We start from the raw sequence: 7500 nt of genomic DNA, 5'->3' as shown, positions 1-7500 counted from the left end.
AACTAGATGAGGCAATTCCTGAAGGAACTGCGTGTGAATGCGCCAAAGCTGACAGAATGTAGTATGAATGTAAGAATAGTTTGAAGGTTGAGGAGTTTGAATTTCCAGAAAAAAACGGAATTTGTTGTGGAACTTGGGAAAGTGTTGGTTGGATGAGTGGAATGTGTTGAAGGTGGAATGGTTTGAATAGGTTGAAAAATGTGGGAATTGAGCAACTTGGAAAAAGGTCCCATTCATTTCAATGGGAACTTCCTGGAAATGTGGGAATTTTTGGGAAAATTATTAGGAGCATGAATGTCCTGAATGAGCTGAATTGGTTGGTGTTGGAATTGTTTAAATCGGTCAAGGAGTGTTGAAGTAGTAACAGTTTTTTAATTGAAAAATGGTAGTACGGAATTTCGGGAAAACCGGGAATTTTTAAAGTTCTTAAACCAACTTGTTTTTTTTTTGTCCTGATTAAGAAGAATGTTTTGACAGTGGAATGGTTGAAGTGGGTTCAAAAATGTGGAAGGAGTCATCACACTAAAAAAGATTGGAAATAAGGTTAAAATAAAACAGAAATTACTGGAAATTTGTTGAACGTGGAAAAAGGGTTGTTTGAATGACCAGGATGAGTTGAATGTGTTGAAGTTGGAATGGTTTGAATCGGTTGGAAAATGTGGGAATTGTGCAACTTGGAAAAAGGTCCCATTCATTTCAATGGGAACTTCCTGGAAATTTGGGAATTTTTGGGAAAATTATTAGGAGCATGAATGTCCTGAATGAGCTGAATTGGTTGGTGTTGGAATTGTTTAAATCGGTCAAGGAGTGTTGAAGTAGTAACAGTTTTTTAATTGAAAAATGGTAGTACGGAATTTCGGGAAAACCGGGAATTTTTAAAGTTCTTAAACCAACTTGGTTTTTTTTTGTCCTGATTAAGAAGAATGTTTTGACAGTGGAATGGTTGAAGTGGGTTCAAAAATGTGGAAGGAGTCATCGCACTAAAAAAGATTGGAAATAAGGTTAAAATAAAACAGAAATTACTGGAAATTTGTTGAACGTGGAAAAAGGGTTGTTTGAATGACCAGGATGAGTTGAATGTGTTGAAGTTGGAATGGTTTGAATCGGTTGAAAAATGTGGGAATTGTGCAACTTGGAAAAAGGTCCCATTCATTTCAATGGGAACTTCCTGGAAATTTGGGAATTTTTGGGAAAATGATTAAGAGCATGAATGTCCTGAATGAGCTGAATTGGTTGGCGTTGGAATTGTTTAAATCGGTCAAGGAGTGTTGAAGTAGTAACAGTTTTTTAATTGAAAAATGGAATTTCGGGAAAACCGGGAATTTTTTAAGTTCTTAAACCAACTTGTTTTTTTTGTCCTGATTAAGAAGAATGTTTTGACAGTGGAGTGGGTTCAAAAATGTGGAAGGAGTCATCGCACTAAAAAAGATTGGAAATAAGGTTAAAATAAAACAGAAATTACTGGAAATTTGTTGAACGTGGAAAAATGGTTGTTTGAATTACCAGGATGAGTTGAATGTGTTGAAGTTGGAATGGTTTGAATCGGTTGAAAAATGTGGGAATTGTGGAAGTTTGAAAAATGTCCCATCGATTTCAATGGGAATTTCAGGAAAAGCGGGAATTTTTTTGGAAAATGCTAAAAAAAATAAAAAAAAGTCAATGTTTTTAATTAGTATTAAATGGTTGGTGTTGGAATTTTTCAGAACGGTTGAGAAATGTTGAAGTAGTAACATTTTGATAATATAAAATTCCTGGAATTTCGGGAAAACCGGGAAATTTTCCAGTTCAAAAAAACAACTTAGTTTTTTGTCCTGATCAAGAGGGATGATCTGACGGTGGAACGGTTGAAAAATGTGGAAGGAGTAGTCGCACTAAAAAAGGTTGGAAATAAGGTTAAAATAAAACAGAAATTCCTGAAAATGTGTTGAATGTGGAAAAATGGTTGTTTGAATTACCAGGATGAGTTGAATGTGTTGAAGTTGGAATGGTTTGAATCGGTTGAAAAATGTGGGAATTGTGCAACTTGGAAAAAGGTCCCATTCATTTCAATGGGAACTTCCTGGAAATTTGGGGATTTTTGGGAAAATTATTAGGAGCATGAATGTCCTGAATGAGCTGAATTGGTTGGTGTTGGAATTGTTTAAATCGGTCAAGGAATGTTGAAGTAGTAACAGTTTTTTAATTGAAAAATGGTAGTACGGAATTTCGGGAAAACCGGGAATTTTTAAAGTTCTTAAACCAACTTGTTTTTTTTTGTCCTGATTAAGAAGAATGTTTTGACAGTGGAGTGGGTTCAAAAATGTGGAAGGAGTCATCGCACTAAAAAAGATTGGAAATAAGGTTAAAATAAAACAGAAATTACTGGAAATTTGTTGAACGTGGAAAAATGGTTGTTTTAATTACCAGGATGAGTTGAATGTGTTGAAGTTGGAATGGTTTGAATCGGTTGAAAAATGTGGGAATTGTGCAACTTGGAAAAAGGTCCCATTCATTTCAATGGGGACTTCCTGGAAATTTGGGAATTTTTGGGAAAATTATTAGGAGCATGAATGTCCTGAATGAGCTGAATTGGTTGGCGTTGGAATTGTTTAAATCGGTCAAGGAATGTTGAAGTAGTAACAGTTTTTTAATTGAAAAATGGAATTTCGGGAAAACTGGGAATTTTTTAAGTTCTTAAACCAACTTGGTTTTTTTGTCCTGATTAAGAAGAATGTTTTGACAGTGGAGTGGGTTCAAAAATGTGGAAGGAGTCATCGCACTAAAAAAGATTGGAAATAAGGTTAAAATAAAACAGAAATTACTGGAAATTTGTTGAACGTGGAAAAAGGGTTGTTTGAATGACCAGGATGAGTTGAATGTGTTGAAGTTGGAATGGTTTGAATCGGTTGAAAAATGTGGGAATTGTGCAACTTGGAAAAAGGTCCCATTCATTTCAATGGGAACTTCCTGGAAATGTGGGAATTTTTGGGAAAATTATTAGGAGCATGAATGTCCTGAATGAGCTGAATTGGTTGGTGTTGGAATTGTTTAAATCGGTCAAGGAGTGTTGAAGTAGTAACAGTTTTTTAATTGAAAAATGGAATTTCGGGAAAACCGGGAATTTTTTAAGTTCTTAAACCAACTTGTTTTTTTTGTCCTGATTAAGAAGAATGTTTTGACAGTGGAGTGGGTTCAAAAATGTGGAAGGAGTCATCGCACTAAAAAAGATTGGAAATAAGGTTAAAATAAAACAGAAATTACTGGAAATTTGTTGAACGTGGAAAAAGGGTTGTTTGAATGACCAGGATGAGTTGAATGTGTTGAAGTTGGAATGGTTTGAATCGGTTAAAAAATGTGGGAATTGTGCAACTTGGAAAAAGGTCCCATTCATTTCAATGGGAACTTCCTGGAAATGTGGGAATTTTTGGGAAAATTATTAGGAGCATGAATGTCCTGAATGAGCTGAATTGGTTGGTGTTGGAATTGTTTACATCGGTCAAGGAATGTTGAAGTAGTAACAGTTTTTTAATTGAAAAATGGAATTTCGGGAAAACCGGGAATTTTTTAAGTTCTTAAACCAACTTGGTTTTTTTGTCCTGATTAAGAAGAATGTTTTGACAGTGGAGTGGGTTCAAAAATGTGGAAGGAGTCATCGCACTAAAAAAGATTGGAAATAAGGTTAAAATAAAACAGAAATTACTGGAAATTTGTTGAACGTGGAAAAAGGGTTGTTTGAATGACCAGGATGAGTTGAATGTGTTGAAGTTGGAATGGTTTGAATCGGTTAAAAAATGTGGGAATTGTGGAAGTTTTAAAAATGTCCAATCGATTTCAATGGGAATTTCAGGAAAAGCGGGAATTCTTTTGGAAAATGCTAAAAAAAAGGGGAAAAAAAGTGAATGTTTTTAATTAGTATTAAATGGTTGGTGTTGGAATTTTTCAGAACGGTTGATAAATGTTGAAGTAGTAACATTTTGATAATATGGAATTCCTGGAATTTCGGGAAAACCGGGAAATTTTCCAGTTCAAAAAAACAACTTCGTTTTTTGTCCTGATCAAGAGGAATGATCTGACGGTGGAACGGTTGAAAAATGTGGAAGGAGTAGTCGCACTAAAAAAGGTTGGAAATAAGGTTAAAATAAAATTCCTGAAAATTTGTTGAACGTGGAAAAATGGTTGTTTGAATTACCAGGATGAGTTGAATGTGTTGAAGTTGGAATGGTTTTAATCGGTTGAAAAATGTGGTAATTGTGGAAGTTTGAAAAATGTCCTATTCATTTCAATGGGAATTTCATGGAAATTTGGGAATTTCGGGAAAAGCGGGAATTTTTGGGGAAAATGCTAAAAAAAAAAAAAAAAAAAAAAAAAGGGAATGTTTTTAATTAATAGTTGGTGTTGGAATTTTTCAAAACGGTTGAGAAATGTTGAAGTAGTAACATTTTGGTAATATGGAATTCCTGTAAGTTCGGGAAAACCGGGTATTTTTCCAGTTAAAAAAAACACTTTGTTTTTTTGTCCTGATTAAGAAGAATGTGGAACGGTTTAAAAATGTGGATGGAGTCATCGCACTAAAGAAGGTTGGAAATAAGGTTAAAATAAATCAGAAATTACTGGAAATTTGTTGAACGTGGAAAAATTGTTGTTTGAATTACCAGGATGAGTTGAATGTGTTGAAGTTGGAATGGTTCGAATCGGTTGAAAAATGTGGGAATTGTGGAAGTTTGAAAAATGTCCCATCGATTTCAATGGGAATTTCATGGAAATTTGGGGATTTCGGGAAAAGCAGGAATTTTTTGGAAAATGCTAAAAAAAAAAGTGAATATTTTTAATTAGTTAATTAGTGGTTGGTGTTGGAATTTTTAAAAACGGTTGAGGAATGTTGAAGTAGTAACAGTTTTTTAATTGAAAAATGGTATTATGGAATTTCGAGAAAAGCGGGAATTTTTTGGAAAATGCTAAAAAAAAAAATGTTTTTAATTAGTTAATTCATGGTTGGTGTTGGACTTTTTAAAACCGGTTGAGAAATGTTGAAGTAGTAACAGTTTTTTCATTGAAAAATGGTATTACGGAATTTCGGGAAAACCGGGAATTTTTAGAGTTTTTAAACCAACTTGTTTTTTTTGTCCTGATTAAGAGGAATGTTTTGACAGTGAAGTGGGTTCAAAAATGTGGAAGGAGTCATCGCACTAAAGAAGGTTGGAAATAAGGTTAAAATAAATCAGAAATTACTGGAAATTTGTTGAACGTGGAAAAATGGTTGTTTGAATTACCAGGATGAGTTGAATGTGTTGAAGTTGGAATGGTTCGAATCGGTAGAAAAATGTGGGAATTGTGGAAGTTTGAAAAATGTCCCATCGATTTCAATGGGAATTTCATGGAAATTTGGGGATTTTGGGAAAAGCAGGAATTTTTTGGAAAATGCTAAAAAAAAAAGTGAATGTTTTTAATTAGTTAATTAATGGTTGGTGTTGGAATTTTTAAAAACGGTTGAGAAATGTTGAAGAAGTACCAGTTTTTTAATTGAAAAATGGTATTACGGAATTTCGGGAAAAGCGGGAATTTTTTGGAAAATGCTAAAAATGTTTTTAATGTTTTTAATTAGTTAATTAATGGTTGTTATTGGACTTTTTAAAAACGGTTGAGAAATGTTGAAGTAGTAACAGTTTTTTTATTGAAAAATGGTATAACGGAATTTCGGGAAAACCGGGAATTTTTAGAGTTCTTAAACCAACTTGGTTTTTTTGTCCTGATTAAGAGGAATGTTTTGACAGTGGAACAATTGAAGTGGGTTCAAAAATGTGGAAGGAGTCGTCGCACTAAAAAAGGTTGGAAATAAGGTTAAAATAAAACAGAAATTACTGGAAATTTGTTGAATGTGGAAAAATGGTTGTTTAAATTACCAGGATGAGTGGAATGTGTTGAATGGGGAATGCTTTGAATCGGTTGAAAAATGTAGGGATTGTGGAAGTTTGAAAAATGTCCCATTGATTTTAATGGGAAGTTCCTGGAAATTTGGGTATTTTTTGGAAAAGTGGGATTTTTTTGGAAAATTATTAGGAGCATGAATGTCCTGAATGAGCTGAGTTGGTTGGCGTTGGAATTGTTTAATCGGTCAAGAAAAGTTGAAGTAGTAACATTTTTTTAATTGAAAAATGGTATTACGGAATTTCAGGAAAACCGGGAATTTTTGAAGTTCTTAAACCAACCTGTTTTTTTTGTTCTGATTAAGAAGAATGTTTTGACAGTGGAGTAGGTTCAAAAATGTGGAAGGAGTCATCGCACTAAAAAATGTTGGAAATAAGACTGGAAATTTGTTGAACGTGGAAACATGGTTGTTTGAATTACCAGGATGAGTTGAATGTGTTGAAGTTGGAATGGTTTGAATCGGTTGAAAAATGGGGGAATTGTGGAAGTTTGAAAAATGTCGCATTGATTTCAATGGGAATTTTATGGAAATTTGGGAATTCCGGGAAAAGCGGGAATTTTTGGGAAAATGCTACAAAAAAAAAGTAAATGTTTTTAATAAGATGGTTGGTGTTGGAATTTTTCAAAACGGTTGAGAAATGTTGAGGTAGTAACATTTTGGTAATATGGAATTCCTGGAATTCCAGGAAAACCGGGAAATTTTCCAGTTCTTAAAACAACTTTGTTTTTTGTCCTGATTAAGAGGAATGATTTGACAGTGAAATGGTTGAAAAATGTGGAAGGAGTAGTCGCCAGAAAAAAGGGTGGAAATAGGGCTATGGAAGACCAGGAATTCTGGAAAGTCCTGGAAATGTTTTTTTAAATTAGAAAAGGGTTGTTTGCATTTCCAGGATGGTGGAATGTGTTGAAGGTGGAATGGTTTGAATAGGTTGAAAAATTTGGGAATTGTGTTTGAAAAATGTCCCATTGATTTCATGGAAATTTGGGGATTTCGGTAAAAGCGGGAATTTTTTGGAAAATGCTAAAAAAAAAAAAAAAAAAAAAAATAAAAAAAAAAAGTGAATGTTTTTAATTAGTTTATGGTTGGTGTTGGAATTTTTCAAAACGGTTGAGAAATGTTGAAGTAGTAACATTTTGGTAATATGGAATTCCTGGAATTTTGGGAAATTTTCCAGTTCAAAAAACAACTTTTTTTTGGTCCTGATTAAGAGGAATGTTTTGACTGTGGAACGGTTGAAAAATGTGGAAGGAGTAGAAAAAAAGGGTGGAAATAGGGCTTTGGAAGACCAGGAATTCTGGAAAATCCTGGAATTGGTTTTTGGAAATTGGAAAAAGGTTGTTTGAATTTCCAGGATGGTAGAATGTGTTGAAGGTGGAATGGTTTGAATAGGTTGAAACATGTGGATATTTAAGTATTTATTTCTATTTAGACAAAACATGTAGTAAAGTATGATAATATATGTTGCAATAATACTATTAAAAAGTTTAAAAGACATGCAATTTCAAGCAGTACATATATTGTTTCTGTCAAAATGAAAAAATCAATGACATTTAGTGAGAGAATATGAAGTACTTTATTGCGGGCCAGATGTGGCC

The 7500-nt window shown here is 33.6% G+C and overlaps 1 protein-coding gene across 2 annotated transcripts in view; it reads right to left on the bottom strand.

The window, feature by feature from the left end:
• The window catches only part of jmy (junction mediating and regulatory protein, p53 cofactor), an 87902-nt gene that overhangs the window by 44741 nt on the left and 35661 nt on the right, over nt 1–7500 (bottom strand). The gene's annotated exons all lie outside the window — the stretch shown is intronic.

The sequence above is a fragment of the Nerophis lumbriciformis genome, linkage group LG11, assembly GCF_033978685.3.
Source record: "Nerophis lumbriciformis linkage group LG11, RoL_Nlum_v2.1, whole genome shotgun sequence".
Classification (NCBI taxonomy): Eukaryota; Metazoa; Chordata; class Actinopteri; order Syngnathiformes; family Syngnathidae; genus Nerophis; species Nerophis lumbriciformis.
Note: the sequence above shows the minus strand (reverse complement) of the source record. Positions and strands in the feature narration are given on the sequence as shown.